At 40.8% G+C, this 19262-nt stretch overlaps 1 long non-coding RNA gene and 1 pseudogene across 1 annotated transcript; one reads left to right on the top strand and one right to left on the bottom strand.

The window, feature by feature from the left end:
- Window positions 1-611: 611 nt before the first annotated feature.
- LOC121170520 lies at window positions 612-4982 on the bottom strand. Its single transcript, XR_005885971.1, has 3 exons — window positions 4968-4982; window positions 4576-4579; window positions 612-693 (listed from the first exon to the last, which is right to left on the bottom strand). It is a non-coding gene; the product is annotated as an uncharacterized LOC121170520 (long non-coding RNA).
- A 4520-nt stretch (window positions 4983-9502) lies between these two features.
- LOC121171279 lies at window positions 9503-18755 on the top strand (annotated as a pseudogene).
- The last annotated feature ends 507 nt before the right edge of the window (window positions 18756-19262 follow it).

A 19262-nucleotide genomic window follows, 5' to 3' on the forward strand; every position in this document is an offset into this window, starting at 1 on the left:
GCACCATCCCACACAGGAGTCCTGAGTTGGGCTTGTTAGCATGAAACATTGCTGACTGCCACACGCCAGTCCACAAGAAAGCTAGGGCTAGATCTCAGGACCTGACTGAATGTCAGAACAGGAGATGGTTACATTAGGTAGGGCCCCATGACACTAACCAACATGCAAGAGAACGCAAATTCTGTGGGGGATATGTATACCAAACCTTGTGGAAATACAAGCCCCACTGGTTAGCTCAAGAGTTGGGGTGGTGATGTGCTGAGCTAGGTGTGACCATGGAACCTGCTGACACTCACAGGTACTAGGACTGGGAACAGTCTGGGCAGGTTCAGGTTGCAGCAACTGCATGTACATCCTAAAATAGGGTGTGGGGCAGGCTTGGCTATAACATTCACCAGCGCATACAAAGCTAAGATGGAGTGGCAGGCCATGCTGAGCAAGAGCCTTGCACCTGCTGGTATGTATAAGATCTGGGTCTGGGACTGGGTCAAGTTGGGGAACCTGGGAAACTCCCCAAGTGTGTCATAACTCCCACTGGTGAGCACATGGTCCAGGCTTAGGGCCAGGCAAGCTGGGCAAGGTAGCTCCAACTGTTGGCAAATGTGTGGGTTGGTTTTGGAAGGGAGCAGACTGGGCAAGGCTAAGCAAACCTTAGTTCACTGGCAAGTGCAGAAACTAGGCTGGAATGCAGGTCTTGCCAGGCTTGGCTGTCACACCTACTGGTTTGCATGAGTCAGTGATGGGAACAAACTGAGCAGAGTCAGGTTCCAGCACCCACCAGTGAGAGTTGGGACTGGGGACAGGCTAGGTCAGGCCAGGCTACAGCATCAAAAGGCAAAGGCCACGACAGGTGATGGACTATGCCAAGTTGGGTCAGAGCAACCATTGGCACAGGAAAGATTTATGGCTGGGAACAGGCCTGGTTAGGGAGCAAAGGGGACACCCTGGCTAGAATGTGGCTCCCACTGATTAGTAGGGGCTGCTATCTGGTCTGGACATGGCTACAATGTTCCTCAGTCCAAGTGTGGATTGGGTCTTGGGTGCCCCAGAGTGGGCTAGACTTGAGCACCCACTGGTGCTCATGAGAACTAGGGTAGGTGTAGGATGGGCTGGGATAGGTCTCTGCCCCTGTCTGAACTGTGTCTGGGTGTGAACACAGTTGACTGGGCTATATAACCAACAACAGAATCAGAATGGGTGAAGGCCAGTCAGGAAAGGCCAATGTTCCTGCTAGGGCAGGAGGGCTAAGACTAAGTAGAGCTGGCCCATAGACCCACTGATACATGCAAGATCTGGCATTGGGAGGAGTTCTTATGGAGAAGTTTGGGGAACTCCTCTGTCGGGACACAGTCCCTGCCAGTGAGTGCAAGAACCATGATAGGGAGCAGCCCAGACGAGGCCAGGAAATGGTACCCACTGGCATATGTTTGGTGCAGGTTGGGGTGAACCAGACTGGGCCAATTCATATCACCTGCTGGTAAATCCGAGCACCAGAATGGCCAGGTTGGGATGTAACACAAACCAGTTCACATGAGGGCTGGGATTGAGGGCTGGCTTGGCTGGGCTAGGCTGTAGCCCAACATGAGCTGGAATTGGGAGTGGGTGGGGTCAGGCCAGGACAGTACCTACTGGCAAATATTCATGTGAGGCAGGCCAGGCACACGTGAGACCCATGAGGCAGGGGGAGAACCCAGTAGGGGGCTGATGTGGCACTCCCTATCTGGACCACCACTCCCACTGGTGAGCATGAGAGTTAGGATGGGGGCAAACCAGACCAGGCAGGGCTGCAACACCTGTTAGCCTCATATGAGCTAGATCAATGGAAAGCCAGACTGGGTTGACTGGTCCCTACTGGTGCATGCACAAGCCAGAATGGATGTGGATTGGTTGGGCTTTGCCACAGCATCAGGTGGCAGATGCTGGCAGGGGTAAATTCTGTCAAGCTATACTGCAGAACCACCTGGAAAGTGCAAGATCTGGGAATAGGAGTGGGCCCAGTAGGGAAATAGTGAGTACCTCATTCTTGGGTTGCCACTCCGACTGGTGAGCATGAGAACCAGGAGTGGAGTGGCATGACTAAATAGAGAGTGGCACCCACTAGCATGTGTGTGGATTGGATAGTGAGGCTGGTTGGGCTGAACCAGGCTTCAATGCCCACTGACAAATGTATAAGAATTGAATGGGATATGAGACAGACTGGACCAGTCTGCTATACATGCTGGCAAGCACAGGAACCCGGGCAGGGGCCTGATGGGGGTTATTGCGGGTTGCTCTGACTCACTGGTTTATATGAGAGCCAAGTGTGTGGTCGGCAGGATTGGGTTGGGCTACAACCCCCATTGGTTTGTGTAGAAGACAGGGCTGGAAACAGAGCTGACCCAGCAGCATGTGTATAAGCTGATTGGGGTAACAGACTGTGCCAGACCCTGTATTGGCAAGCACACACAAGAACCAGGTCTGGAATCACCTCTGAAGTTGTTTGTTTAGGTATCTCCCCCTGACTAAATTGCTGAACTAAGAGCTCTAAATATGGAGGGAACTGCAGTTCCCATGGTTTGACAGTGGAGTGCATATGTCAGATGGGCCGCCTCAGTGGCTTAGACAGAGCAGTAGACAGCATACCTAGGTGAACATGGAGGATATGGCAGTACATTGGAGTCTGCAGAGGATACCTGATACCATAACAGAAGATGGAAGACAGACAAATTGATCAACTACCTCAGCCAAGTGTTGGCAGTGAATATCTGGGCAAACAGATTCTAAGGTGGACTATGTCAAGAAGTGGATCTGGAGAGATTTTATTGTGCTTGGAGTGGCAAGATTGGCAGTAACTCAGAACTGCTGAACTGTCAAAACCTCTTGAGCAGGACCCTCAGAGCACGCCCCACATCAGGGACCCTGGGGTGGTATTGAGTGGCTGTCCTCCATCCCAGGGTGCAGAGGCATTTGGGAGGCTGGGTGTGGCTTTTTCCCTTATCCCCCCCCCCTTCCCCCAGATACAGGAAGGAAAAAAAAGAGAATGTGGAAATGGTGATCTCACCCAACTTCCTGCAGCCCTTGACCCTTATCACCCTAATCAACTATATAAAAATAATCAAAAATAAAAATAATTATGAGAAAAAAGCAAAGTAATAAGTCCTCATAATCTTAGGTTTAACAAGATTTCCTTAGATATCAAGATTGCAAGCAGCAACAGGAAAAGACAATTCAACTAAATTTAAGCCTTTTGTGCTTCAATAAACACAGCTAAAAAAGTAAACACACTGCACACATAATAGGAGAAATATTTTCAAATATCATCTTGTAGGGTTTTATGCCCAGAATAAATAATGAGCCCTTATGAATAACAATAAAAAGATAATTAAATGGATCAAAGAGTCTTATTTGTAGAATAAATGGAAAATTCTTATAATTCAACAGTATGAAAAGAACAATTAAATGAACTAAAACATAAACAAAGACTGTGTGAACATTTCTCTAAAGAAGACGTAAAAAAAATGGCCAACAAGCATATACTCAACATCATTATCAGGAAAATGCAAATAAAACCATAATATAATACCCCTTTTAATATGATGTCTAATTTTATAATAATACAGATAGACAAGAATCACTGTTGGGGTGTTAATGTTGTGACATAGCAGGTGAAGCCACTGCCTATGACACTAGCACTCCATAAGGGTGCTGATTGAAGTCCTGGTTGCATCATATCTGATCCAGCTCCCTGCTAATGTACCTGGGAAAGCAGACTAGTACAAGTTCTTGGATCCCTCAATTTGGGAGACCTGGAAGAAGCCTCTGGCTCCTAGATTTGACCTCTTCTAGCGCTAGGCATTTTGGTCATTTTTGGAGTGAACTAGCAGATGGAAGATCTCCTTTCTCTCTCTGTCTCTCTCTCTTACCCCGCATTTCAAAAAAGAGTAAGTGTTGGTAAGAATGTGCAGAAATTGGAACTTTCATACATTATAAGTGAGAACATGAAATAATGCAGCCCCTTGGCACATAATTTAGTTGTTCATTAAATAAACGTTTAAAATATGAATCAGTAATTCCACTGCAACAGACTTGAAAGCATGTCTGCATAAGACTTTGTGTATGAATATTACATGTCCATAAAAAAGTTGAAATCACTGATGCATGCTGCAAAGTGAATGAACCTTTCAAACAGCCTACTGAGTGAAAGAAGTCAGACACATGCTCCCATAACGATCACAAAATCCACTAAACCCTATGCTCTAAAATGGTAAACTTTGTGCTGTGTGAATTATATCCAAATAAATTGGTTAATTTCTAGCATGAATAAGATAATTTTCAAACTCTTAAGAAAGTTACATTTTAACATGGATGAGATTGTCATTGCTGTGTTTAAAAGCAAGTCTCAAACATTTATGTCCATCACAACTCCTAGCACTAGCAAAATAAACCCTGTGGAATTAAATTGGCTCCCACAAAATTCTGTCAGCTTACCTGTGGGAAACTCAGTCTTCTGCTATGTCACCCTGATTCTAGGAGTCTGTCCTGTGTACTTCAGAGGTAACTCAGTCTGGCTTGTTCCTGCCAAGCTCTGTTTCTGACCATGCTGAAAAGATCTTACTTTAGCTATTTATCAAGTGGTCTCCAGCAGCTGGAGAGGCAATGGAGTCTTATGCAATAGTATGGACATTAAAACTGTGTGCACCAAGTTCTTCTCTGTTTTAAAGGCTAATCTTTCTTTTTGTCCCTGTCTCTTCCACTGTACATTGTATCCTGAGTGCTCTATAAAAAGTATATATTGGACTGTGCATCTTCCCTGATTCACTGTTAATGCATATTCAGTTCTTAATGTCAAATATATTTGTAAGGTTTTTATGTCAATTGACTCAATAAATCTCCGCAACAAATATTCTGTGATTTTCATTTTCTAGATGAATAAGATGAGACACAGAAGCTTCAAGTTGCCTATCCATAATGACACACCTGCTGGGTACCTGGGATAAGCAATCTACTCAGATGGCATTGTTTTAGAGCCCATGATCTCAATACTACACCACCCTCTCCTCAACTACTATCATCCCACTGATGGCAAAATCTCTGCCATGGTTTTAAAGACCTGGATAGTCTGGTCACTGCCTTCTTCATATACTAACACCTCCCACTAAGGCAGTTCATCATGTTTCATCCATAGTAGCCTGTTGGTTCCCGGAGTGTAGCAAGCTCTGTCCCATCTTTAGATTTTATGTAGACTCATTTTTTTCCTTCATATGTTTTGGTTGCTTAAATGTTTCATTTCAGGGCCTTCCCCTCTTAGTGAGCATGCTGCCCTGCTCAGACTATCTTTGTGTGGTAGCAGCTTCATTCAGAGCACTTTTCTCAATGTGTTCAGTAGTCTGTGAGTTGTCTCCCCTGTGAAACTGTGGGATCTTGAAATCAGGAACTATGATTGATCCACCTGAACCTAACATTGTATCTGGCACAAAGGCAGCACTTGATCAAAATTAGTTTAATGAAAGATGAGGAAGGTTGAATTTACACTTTTACCCTAGGGTTTCTCAGCTAATGCTGGCTTTTTGGGAAATTTTGTCTGAGAGTTAGGTCAGGGTTTTACTGATTTTTAAATTTATTTAATTTTTAATATTGGTTACATAGTTGAGAAGGATATATACCTTATGTGGGCCATTGATTAGAGTGGGGAGGATCAAGGTATGGAGGAAGGTGGATGGAAGAAATGTTTCTATTTTTTTTTTCTCCTGTGTCTACAGGACCAGGGAGGAGGGGAGGGCACAACTCCTTGCTGACAAACTACATCAGCACCCGGAGATGGTCATTTGATGTCATTTTAGAGACCCCAATGTGGAAAAGGATGTTCCAAGGATGTTACTCAAGTAGTTTTTATAGTTCTGAGACATTATTCATTCTGCTGCTCCAGGGTAGAGAAAATACTTCCAAGGTTTATTGGTTAGCAAAGTCCACTTTAGTGCATCCACAGACCTAGGAACATGTTGCAAAGCTTGACCAGGAGAGTCGTCCGACCTGTTCTGCTTTCCATCCTCTGACAAGGCATTTGAAGTCCTCTGATGGCCTAGGTGAGCTGGCTGTCATGTTCCTCCTGTGCATATGGGTAGTCTGTCCACCACACAGGCATCAGCCACTGAGGAGGCCCAGTCTTGATACATGTACTCTTCCAAGGTCAGACAATATAACTGTGATTTTCCCTGTGGACAAGGTTTGAGTGCCATGATCTAGTCGGGGAGCCACTAGAGAAGCCTTGCGCAGGGTGACCCCATATCTGACTTTTGTCATCTAATGCAAAGTCTAGTTCAGTCTGTTACCTCCATCAGCCTACACACATACCAGTGAATTTAGTAAACTGATCAGTTCCACCCCAGCCACATCTCCTATGCAAACTGGCAGATGTTGCAGCCTAGTTCAACCCAGCCTGCCATAAACCCAGGCCTTATGCACACCAGTAGGAACTTCAGCCTAGTGGAGGCAACCTTCAATAACCCCCACCAGACCCACCCACAGTCCTGGTTCCTCCACACACCAGCATGTGCAGCAGTCTAACCCAGTCTGTGCTGCACCCCATCTGGCTCTTGCACACACTCTTGGGTACTGTGACTTAGTTCAGTCCAAATCACCCCCAGACTCAGCACACACATATGCCAACAGGTGCTGTCATCTTGTCCAGCCTAGACCGCTCTCAACCCTGGATCTTATGCACATCAACAGAAACTGTTGCCCAGCAAAGTATCCACAGTCACCTAAGCCCAGTCTCAGCTTTGGATCTCGCAGTTGCCAGGAGTTACTACCCCTAGATATGGCTTCATGTGGGCTGGAAGATGTTGCAGCTTAGCCCACCCCATTCCATACCCACTCCGACTCTTGCAAGCTCCAGTGGGTGCTGAGACCTATTCTAGTCTGACCTGCTGCCAGTCCCAGTCCACACACATGCCAATGGGTGCTACAGCCATGTTCAAACATCACCCTCAGCTCCAGGGCTCATGCCTACCGGTGTGACCTGCAGCCTAGTGAGGGAGTCCCCTTAGTTTCCCCACCAGGTCTGCTCACAGCCCAGATGAATCTTTTCTGTTCAGCATATGCACTAAAGTTTAATATATATTGAATAAAAAGAGCATAATTTGTCAAGAAAGGCTTCATAGAGAATGCATACTTGAATGACTTACTGAAAATATTTTTTCAAACGTGAAGGATATGCATTCGAAAACTCCTTAGGAAGCAAACAATTCTTGTTAAATAACATATCAATCACTCAAGCACAAATGAGAAAATACCATATGGATACTTTTATTACAAAGAGCCATGGACACGAGTCATTTGTTAACTTACGAAGAAAGACAAATTTTGCAAAGCAATTAGTGACAAGATACAAATACTAATTACCAAATCCCACAAGTGGCACGTATCTTCCAAAGTGAAATAAAAGCCAACTAGTTTTACTGTCAACAATAGTAGATTCTATTCTATCCAACTCCTTGTGAAGTCAAAAAATGATAAAGAAAATATATGTGGACTAAATCAGATATAATGTAGGCTATTCATCTTATACCAAACTAACTCACTTTTCATCATTCTTATACTACAGCAGTTGAGACAAGGGACTCTTTGGTTGGAATATTGGTTTAAAATCCCACTCTGTTGCTAACTTGCTGTGTGACTTCAGGCAAATTATTTGACCTATTCGAACTTCAATCCTCTGCACTTTAAACTTGGACGAATGATAGCATCCAACTCCATGAATAGAAAAGAGTTCACTAATTGCCAAGCACACAGGAATTCCTCAGTAACTGTTAAATAGCAGTAGTGTTTTGAAGTCACCTAGGGAGGAAAGCACTGAATTGGCTGTAAAAAATCTGAGTTCTCGTCCCAGTTCTTCCAGCTGTGGGACGGCACCGTTTATGACATTCTTCTCTTTGGTAAATAAGGGTGTTTACATGACTATGAGTGTCAGGTGTTTATCACTGCTTAATCAACCAGTAGAGAATGTGTGCTGGGGCACAGTGAGCTAATGCAATCTACATTACCAGCATCCCACAACAGAGCACTACTCTGAGTCCTAGTTGCTCTGCTCAACCCAGCTTTCTGCTAATGTACCTGGAAAAAAGCCACACAGGATGACCCAGATACTTGAGCCCCTGAGCCCATGTGGGAGACTGGGTTGGAGCTCTGGTTTCCTTAGGCTTTGGCACAGACCAATCCTGCTCATTGTTGGCCGCTGGGAGAATAAAGCAACAGATGGAAGACGTGTGTGTGTGTGTGTGTGTGTGTGTGTGTTCATATATGTCATCTTTTCTTTCAGGTTAACAAATAAATATAATAAAAGTATGATAAATAATGAAAATGGTTTATGCCTTAAATTATGTTAGAAACAACAATTTATTGTTCTCATGAAACTGTGGGTTGACTGGCAGAAGCTGGGAGGACCTGCTGCTCTACTCTGTTTAGTATAGCCGAAGTTATTCAAGTAGCTGCATTTACCTGGTGATTAGATGGAGCCGTAATGTGTAAAGTGGCATCACCCTTCAGGGTCTCTCTATTTCCCATCCTTTTCTGAGTGAAGAGTCTGTTTCAAGCTATTTTTCAATCATGTTCACAACAGAACGTGTTCCAAGAAGACAAACCCCCAGTGTAATGGACTTAGCAACATTCTTTGTACATCTTGCTCACTTGTTTCATTGGCCAAAGTCATACAAGTCCAGATTTTCTTCAGTCAACATATTGTCAATTTACTTATTAAAATGCTTGCTATCTCTATTTCTTTCATGACCTTTTCAATTTTCTCATTTTGCTTCTCAAAATACTAACATTTAATAAATACTAAATACACTCCTCCTACAACCTCAGAAAGCATGTAATTATACTACTGATTTGAGACTCAGTGCTGGGCTGGTAAAACCCAGCATGGAACAGCAGATCCTAATCATCCCTGTCTCCGACCACCACCTGAACACAAACTCTTGACCCACTCGATTCCCAATGGAATTCTGTGCTCTTGATTGAGCAGTTTTATACATCAGCCAGTTTTATCAGTTGCCGATGAGTATAACATTTGGACAGTGAGCACACCTCAGCAGCAAACAGACCATAGCAGGGTGGGCTCGGGTCCTACCCCTAGCCTGGCTGAGGTGTGAATTCTAGGTGTGATCTAGCATTCATGGACACAAGGCAAGGAGTCTGAGCTTACTGCAGTTCAAGGAAGAGGCTTGTAGGCATGCACAAAATTACCCCTTCCTAGATACTTCCCAACTTCCCACTAGAGATTTGAAACAAATTCAAATTTGCAGAATATAGAAGAGCCAAATCAATAAAAACATCAAAGGCAGACTTGAGGCAAATCACAACCTAGTGCTGAAATAGCAGAAGTATCCGTAGGCTCAGAGAAAATGAGTAGAAAGCTTAGAATTTCTAGGAAGACAGATACAAATGAAACCGGAACACTAAAACAAATCCATTAATATCCATACAGTATCACACATCACTCAGCATTAGGAATCTCCAGGGAACCATGATTTTACCTAAAGAGCAAAATAAGATACCAGAAGACAAACATCTAGGAATTGAAATTTTTAAATGCTTGGATGAAGATTTCACCTCAGCTATTTCAAGAAAGAGTAATGCATGTCAAGAGAGCACAATAAATGTTTTAATATTGTAACAGAGATTTGGTAGAGATGCAAGTAATTATACAAAATCAAGCAGAAATTCTGCAACTCAAATCACACTGAATGAAATTAAAAATGTGGTACCAGGCCTAGCACAATAGCCTAGTGGCTAAACCCTTCCCTTGCATCCGTTGGAATTCCATATAGGCGCTGGTTCATATCCAGTGGCTCCACTTCCCATCCAGCTCCCTGCTTGTGGCCTGGGAAAGCAGTAGAGGATGGCCCAAAGCCTTGGGACCTTGTGCCCATGTGGGAGAAGCTGCAGAAGAAGCTCCAGGCTCCTGGCTTTGGATGAGCTCAGCTCCAGCTATTGAGGCCACTTGGGGCATGAACCATGCTTCTCTGTCTCTCCTCCTCTCTGTATACTTGCCTTTCCAATAAAACAAAAATAAAATAAATCTTAAAAAGTTAAAATGTCGTACCACAGATGACATCAATGGTATATCAAAAAACAAAAAAAGAATCAATGAGCTTAAAGACAGACTATTTGAAAATACACAGTTGGTGGGAAAAAGACATTGAAGAAGACACAAACATATGGAAGGATATTTTGTGTTCACAGACTGAAATAGCCAATTCAGTTAATATGTGCATATTGCCCAATGCTATTTAAATATTTAATCCAATTACTATCTAAATTCCAATGGCATTTTTTCACAGAGCTAGAAGAAACAGTAGCAAAATTCATATGGAACCAAAAAAGCCCCTAATAGCCAAAGTGATCTTGAGCAAAAAGAATAAAGCAGTTGGCATTGAACTATCTGATTTTTAAAATATGGCAAAACTGAAGTAATTAAAACAGCACTGTATTATGGAATTGGCACAGTGCCATAGCAGAGTAATTCACCACTTGTGGAGCCAACATCCCATATAGGTGTGGGTTCCAGTCCCAGCTGCTTCACTTTTAACCCAGCTCCCTGCTTATGACCTGGGAAAGTAGTGGAGGATTGCCCAAGTTCCTGGATCTCTGCACCCATGTAGGAGATTTGGAAGAAATTCCTGGTGACTGGCTCAGTTCTGGCTACTCCAGCCATTTGGGGAGTTAGTGAACCAGCAGATGGAAGATGTGTCTCTCTCTGTCTCTACTTCCTGTAAAATCTGCCTTTAAAATAAAAATAAATAAATCTTAAATAAAGCCAGCATGATATTATTACCAAAATAGACACACAAACAAAACTGAATAGCAACTGTAGAAGAAAACCCATAATGTACAGCCACCTGATTTTTGAAAAAGTTTCTAAGAACATGCATTGAAAAAGGATAGCCCTTTTGACCCTGCACCTGCATGGGAGACCTGGAAGAGGCTCCAGGCTCCTGGCTTTGGATTGGCTCAACTCCAGCCTTTATGGGCACTTGGGGAGTGAACCATTGGACGGAAGATCTTCCTCTCTGTCTCTCCTCTTATCTGTATATAAAAATAAATAAATCTTAAAAAAAGAGAAAAGGATAGCCCTTTTAATAAGTGGTGCTGGGAAAAGGCATGTCTCCATGCAGAAGAATGACACTAGACCCCAATTCTTGCAATGTTTAAATAACAACTCAACATGAATTAAAGATATAAATATGAGACCTGAAACTTTGAAACTATTAAAAGAAAACATGCTGAAAATATTTCAGGACATTAAAATGGGCAAGTATTTTCTGGGTTAGATTCCCAAACAATAAATAAAAGCAAAACTAGACAAATGATATTGCATCACACTAAAGAACTTTTGAACGGCCAAGAAACACTTTGTGGAATGGACAAGTAAAAGAATGGACTAAAATATTTAGAAACTGTACATATGACAAAGGGTTAACATCCAGACTATGGAAAGAACTCAAGCAACTCCATAGCAAAATTTCCAAGTAATCTAGAGAAAATGAACGGTGTATCTAAATAGATATTTTTTAAAGGAAGACATACAAATGGTGAGCAGGGATATGAACAAATGATCAACATCAATGATCATCATGGATATGCAAAGCAAAGCCAGTTATAGATGTAATAAGAATGTTTATTTATCGGCAGCAATAATATATAGGTTGCAATAGTAGAAGAAGATGACTTTGATCAATGGAACAGAATCAAAAAGTGCAGAAGTATATATAATTACAGATAGCATAAAAGAGGTATTCAAAACATTCCAGTTGGCATAAGTAGAAAAATAATTTGGAGATTCATGTCACAGAACTAAACAAAAGAAATTATAACTAGGTTAACACGTTACATCATACAAGAATAATGGCAGGAATGGAAAACAGAGACTGGGAAACAAGGAGGGGGAAGGGATGAATCCTTATACCTACAAAAATGTATTGTGGAAAACAATAAAAATGAAACATACATTTGAATATTTTTTTCAGCTTTGTAGAGGAGAGAGAACCTAAAAGAGAGATAACTTAAAAACTTGAACTTATTAGAGGAAATCACAAAAGAAAAGACATGTTCAGACATACAGACAAAAAACATCATTTGAACCAAGAAAATTAAACAATAAGGAAGGTATCGGGGACAGTGTTTAGATCATCAATTTCAGACATATTAATTTTAAAACAAAATGTAGAAATTAATCAAATGGAAAACACATGTTTACAAGTAGGCAAATGGGGAAAAGGGAGAAAATTAAAAATAAAATTGCCTTCCAAGATATCTACACACAGAATAAAGGTTCAACTTTGACTGCAAGTGAAGATGTGCAACCAAAAATCAAATAGGAGATACCACAGGATACTGAATTATATTATGATTTACTTATTAAATAAGCCAGAAAGTGCACTGATGGAAATAATCAGCCACTGGAAGACAGCTGAAAGAACATGGGAGCTTTGCAGCATTCTCGACATTGGTGAGACATTGGCACAGTACTTTCAAAACTTCACAAGAGTTGTCACATTATTAATAGGAACTTATTCTAAGAAAACAATCCAAAAAAAGAAGTAATTGCCATATGAGATGGTGTAAGTATATGCTCACACATATAAAGATAGGTTTGACCCTATTTGCCTAATGTTGAAAACTGGCAATGACCTAGCTATTCCATGGAAGGGTCATGCTCACACACTTAATGAAAGATTATTATTCATTAAGAATTGTAATACTGAAAAAACAGTCATCTATGTGATAATTCAGAAGTAAGAATACCGCAAGCTACATGTGTGTATTTATTACAGCTATGTGAACATGTGTGATTATGAGGAAAAACTGGAGAATACACAGAATTGAACATTGTTGCTGTTGAAAGCTAGTAACATTTTAGCCATTCCCCCTGCCCCATCATTTTGGCAAATTTCTGCAAAATTTTACTTCAGTTTCTGGAAAAATGTTGTTATGTCTTTAGAGCAAAAAAAAAAAAATGCCATACAATCACCTCTGTTGATGTATTTCAAGTATGAATAAAGGACAGAATGATGAAATGAAAAAGGAAAAATATGTCAGTAAGATCTTATTAACAAAAAGCAAGCAAGGCAACATGAGTGCTTAGATGCCTTGCAATCTGCAGGAAACATACTTGAATGTACAGGTCTAGAATTCACAGGAAATAAGTAGCACCAACACTATTCTTTCCTTAAAAAAAAATTCTTAGGTTTTTTTTTCACTCTAAGTTTGATATAAGCTGAATTAATGCCAGACACATAGTAGGCACCCAGTGGATATCAATTTTCTTCCTTCCTATAAAACACAAAACACTTTTAAAAAGAAGTGACTTTATAGTCCTAACGAAACATCAGTTCGGGAATCGAAGCCAACCTCTTAACACATTCTTTCTTACAGAAAATTCTCACAGCTTTAATAATTTAAAGAGAAAAAAAATCCTAAACTGTAATAACTGAAACTTTTCTTATGTTCTGGTTTTAAGAGAGACATGCTACTTTTTTAAAGAGGAGACATCAGGTATTTCAGTAATGATCCTGACAGACTGCAGATTAAATCCAATTTTACATCTTTTCTCTGCTGGATATACCATCAAAGAAAGAATCCGTATAGTTTAGTGTAACTATTTTATTTCTCTTAATGGAAACAGTGGTGATTGGACATTGTTGCCGGAATATCTGGAATTTTTAATAGACATTACAGGAAACCTGGGGCTTTCTGGGCAGCATTTATGAATTTGAAAGGGGACAGAAATAATCCGCTTTTCTGGGAAACACTCACTTACATAGAATGGGTGACTCTTCTTAATGATGTGTTAATGAGGTGACTGCAAAGGCCTGATGCTGCTGGCCCAAGCGAGGACTGCAGACTCCCAAGCACTGGTACGCTTTTCCTTGGGTCTGACCTCTAGCTGCAAGGGATCTGCCTTCTCAGCCTGGCACAAGAAGAAGCCACAGCCTGGCTCCAGGAACCAGGAAACACAAGCTGGGCTGACCCCTTATTTGGTCTAGTCACTATCCATTTCTTTTGTACCATTGAAAAACTTGCTATTGCTCACGACAAAAAGTGGGGAATTCTGATGTTGTCAACAATGTTTTCTCAGCTGCTGAAAGATCCATTTGATTCTTTAGGAGTAGTTCTGTTTTTTTGCCTCTGAACAGTCTTGCAAGTCACACCTGGGAAGATATTTGAGCATATTGCAGTTGATCTGCTCCTCAAATGTTGCACATCCTAAGAAGCAGGATTTTAAAAGAAAACTTTCTTTTTAAAGGTTTATTTTATTTGAAGAACAGACTGACAGAGAAGGAGAGACAGAGAAAGATACCTTCCAACTATCTGTTCACTCCCCAGATATCTGCAAGGGGCGGGCCAAAGCCAGGACTTGGGTCGTCGCCTGCTGCTTTCCCAGATGCTTAACTGGGAGCTGGTTTTGCATAGTGCTGGCTATTTTATGGAAATTTTTGATTGATAATTTTTAACTTTGAAAAATTTTTAAATTCTAAAAATAAGGGGAGGATTGTCCAATTCTCTATCCAATTTTACTTAAATGTTCAGATTCCCTTCCTACTTATTCTTTCTCTATATGTGTGTAAAAGGATTTTTTCCTAAGCTAGCCCCAAATGAATAGAAGTTGACAGTCTCAAGATCTTTCTCCAAATACTTCAGTGTGCATTTCCTAAGAACAAGGACATTCCCTTAAATAACCACAGTAAAGCAATTAAAATCAGGAAATTAACTTAGTATGATGCTGTCGTTTCATCCGTTATCCTGATTTAAATGCGACAAGTGTTTCAACATTGACATGTTTTACTTTTCCAGATCCTGGGTTTGATTCTGGATTAAGCACTTAGTGTCCTTTAATGTGGAACAACTCTTTAGCATTTCTGGATATTCCAGCAGCAGGCCATACATCAGAGGTGTTTAGTAGACAGCCCTGTACTGGGGATTTCCTCATTGGACAAATTCAGCAGAGAATTTTTAGTAGGAATATCACTTCAGGAACATTGTACTCATTTCGACACATAAGAGCACTTAAAGTAGTTTGTGGGGAAATGAAATTAAAACATAAGTTCACTTGGGTGCACAATTTTTTGAATTTCTAATAAAGGTGTTTTTTTTTTCACACTATGCACTTTCCATAAGCATTTTGAACACCTTTCATGTGTAAGAAGGCACATCAATATGTTTGTTCAAATTTTGGTGACTTTTCACTTTGATCATTGGGTTAAGCTGCTATCTTCCAGGATTATCAATTGCAAAGTCACTGTTTCTTTTTGGAATAAGTATGTTTTTGGTGAAGAGATATTCTAACAAAATCTAATTGGTAAAGAGATGCTCTGTGTAAGTAGCTTGTTCCCACCAAAGTTTCCACAAGTCTAAATTTCTAAGCGACCATTAAAACTGAGGTCCAAGATAAAGTGTTGGGGCGCAACAAGTTAAGCCCCTACTTGTGACACAAGCATACCCAATCAAAGTCCTGATTCAATTCCCAGCTGCTCCATTTCCAGTCCATTGTCCTATTAATGTGCCTGGATAAGCAGCAGAAGATGGGACAAAGAGAGAGAAAAGGAGAAAGTATATAAGTGAATCTTTTATGCATTTCATTTGCTGGTTAACTTCCCAAATGCCCTCAATGACCAGTCCTTGCCAAAGCCAACACAGCCGGATCAATCCAGATATCAGGGACTCAAGCACTTGGACCATCATTGCTTCCTCCCAGGGTGTGCATTAGCAGGAAGCACGAATCAGAAGCAGAGATGGGACTTGAAGCTATTATTCATGTGAATAGAAGAGTTTCTTTCTCTTCCTCACTTCCCATTCCTTCTCCATCTTCCTTTCCTCTCACCTTCCTTGCTTCTCTCCCTTCCATATCTTAGAGTATCATTATGGGCATACAAATTTCTTTTAATTCCCCCTGTTCCATCAAAACAGAACAATTTTCTTATTAATGTTTAAGCTACCAATTATTTTATCCTACAATATTTATATAAACCAAATAAATATTATTAACTGTAAACCCACTGAAGAAATTTCATGAACTTTTTCAAGCATCTAATGCAAAATATATAGAGTAGTACAGTCAGAACCAAACACAAAATTTAAATAGTATGTAATTTTTTTCTCTGTGTGGTTATGCTATCAATCTATTTATAGAAAAAGTTCATGTGTTTCTGTTTGTGATCAGCATTAGAGTTTGCTTTTTTACCTGTTTAATGTAATTTTATTTTTGAATATTCAAAATAATGTATTTCAAAAATGTGAACTATGTATAATGGCAGACACAAGGAAATGGCAGACCCTTCTTGATACCCCTTCCCCATCAACACCTTCATAGTAATCACTTCTATTAGTCTTTTTCTTCTTCTAGATTATTATCCAATTTATGTGAAAAAGAGAGAGAGAGAGAGAGATCTCCTATTAGCTAGTTCACTTCTGAAGTGCCCTAAGCATCTGGAGCAAGGGTGGGAATTGGTGGCCTGGAGTTTGGAACACAATCCAGTTTCTTTCATGGGTGACAGGGACCTAACCAAATGAAGCACCACTTACTACTTTCAAGGTTGTGCATTCACAGGAAGCCAGAATCTTAAGCAGAGCTGGAGCTTGAACCCAGGCATTCTTATATAGGCTGCAGGCATTCCAAGAAACATCTTAAGCACCACAACAAATATTCCAATTTCTGTTAGTTTCTGTTTTCCCCTGTGTTTCCTTACTCCTTTTTTCAAATATAATCTTAGCCAAAAAGCAGAGAAGCAAACATAATTTTATATGCATGTATTTACATGTAAATGTGTGTATGCATATACTTAAATTAACATTTTTATCTTAACCATTTTCATCTATAAAAGATACTTCAGTTTATGGAAAAAATATAATTAAAAGGTGATTTTAGTTTGCTACAAAAGATTTTTGAAATTCCTAAATGGCTTTATCATAGTACTCATGTTCATGAACTTTTAAGACCTTCCATATTATTATATATAAAATATGTATAATGTATGTATACATGCATGGCTCATACATAATATTAAAGATCAGATCCACTCTTTTTAAAAAGAGTTATTTATTTATTTATTTATTTATTTATTTATTTATTTATTTATTATTGTAAAGTCAGATATACAGAGAGGAAGACAGACAGACAGATAGATCTTCTGCCTGATGATTCACTCCCCAAGTGGCCACAACGGATGGAGCCTCTTCTGGGTCTCCCACGTAGGTGCAGGTTCCCAAGGCTTTGGGCCAGTCTCGCTGTCACTGTCCTGCAGCGAACAACTTGGTGCATTGAGACGATAATAACAAGCGTGGACTACTGACCGATGGTCAATAGCCAAGGTTTATTAACAGCCCCAGACTTTTAAAGGTACAGTTCCCCAAAACACAGCTTGTTCCTCTAGCAGGTTCTTTATCTCAACCTGTGAACCAGGATGTATCCTGCTCATTCATCTCCTTAGCAATTGCTCCCGGCTCCTTCAGGGGAGATTCAACTGGCTATGTCTCCCAAATAGCAAAGATTCTGCATGTCCTTCTACACCAGGCCACAAGCAGGGAGCTGGATGGGAAGTGGAGCTGCTGGGATTAGAACCGGTGCTCATATGGGATCCCGGTATATGCAAGGTGAGGACTTTAGCTGCTGCTAGGCTACCGCTCTGAGCCCCAGATCTACTCTTAAAATACACCCATTCATCACTGACTCATTTATTGTACGGTGGCATCATTTTATCCGCGAGACTTTTTGTGGGGTTCTTTTGTCATCCTTGCGTTGATAATTCAGTAGCGCATTTTTTCGACTCCATGGTTGCGTAAAATTTTTTGTTGTTGTTGTTTTAACTTCATAGCTGATGTTGGCTGCTTCGTGGCTTCTCATTTAAGGGAAAGTATAGTAACTGCACAATAGTGACTATCACATCCAGATATGAAGATGCAATGCACTATGTATCCCTACTCCGAAATCAAAGATAGATTCCCAATTAAACTCTTGGATATATCTAGACAATGGGATGCTGGACTGGCTGAATCTGTACTAGCAATGTCGGGGCACACTTAAATAACAGGCTGATGGAATTAGGACTCCTTATGAGGGACTATATTATTGTAACAATACGTGAAAAATCAGTCAAGGAGTAGGAATTTGGAGGCAGGGGAAAAATCCCAGACCCTATGGAACTGTACCATAAAATCCAAAATTAAAAAATACATTTCCTGGCGTTTGCTCACGGCAACATGGCTGTGGTTAGTGGTGCTGAGGCAGGTGTTTTTAGGCAGAAGGACAGTGGCACCGGCTGTCCTTTCTGTTTCCAAAGTTCCAATCAGGTTGTTGAGCACTTCCACATGGACGCTGGCACAGGACCAAACTCGAGACATGCAACTCTTAACAGAGGATGAGAAATTGGATATCACTACTTTAACTGGTGTTTCAAAAGAACTTATCAAAACCAGAAAAGTCTGGATTTTTGTTCTTGCTCGCAATAACATGCAGTCTCAAGTAAACAACACGAAGAAATGGAGGATGGAGTTTGGTACCAGGGAAAGATGGGAAAATCCTTTGATGGGCTGGGCATCAATGGCCGATCCCTTGTCTAACATGGTGCTAACCTTCAGTACTAAAGAAGATGCAGTTGCGTTTGTGGGAAAAAGAAAAAGAATGGAGGTATGACGTGGAAGAGAAGATTCCTAAGCCCAAGTCCAAACCTTATGGGGCAAACTTTTCTTGGAACAAAAGGACGAGAGTATTCACAAAATAGGCTGGCAATGACTATCTATGAATAAAGTCAGCTGTGCAGTATTTATAGTCCACATATAACACATCTCTTAATCTCCTAATAAATTTGACCTTTAAACTAAAAAAAAAAAAACCACACTCATTGTTTCTTCATGACAGGATAGTACTGCATTACAGTGACCTTTTATTCAACTAGTTTATAATAATAGACTTTCATTCATTGCTTTCAACTTTTTCTCGTGTACACAACCATTAAAGTTTTGCATGCCGTTTTACCTTGGTGGAAATGTATCTTCAGAACTACTTAGGGACTGAACAAATGCAGCTTTATTTCCACTAGGTGTTGTCCAATGCCCCTATAAAGGGCTGTGTCATTTTGTGCCTCCCACCAGCAACAGCACAGCATCTACGCTTCTGTGCAGCCTTGCCAACAGGCTGTTTTGTCAGCATTTCATTCCTGCCAATCTGAAAAATCACAGTATCTGCAACAGCAGCAAGTTGTGTGATGTTAAGCTTATTTTTCCATTTT

This window comes from Ochotona curzoniae, unplaced genomic scaffold, assembly GCF_017591425.1.
Source record: "Ochotona curzoniae isolate NIBS_2020 unplaced genomic scaffold, NIBS_Ocur_1.0 contig_1274, whole genome shotgun sequence".
Taxonomy (NCBI): domain Eukaryota; kingdom Metazoa; phylum Chordata; class Mammalia; order Lagomorpha; family Ochotonidae; genus Ochotona; species Ochotona curzoniae.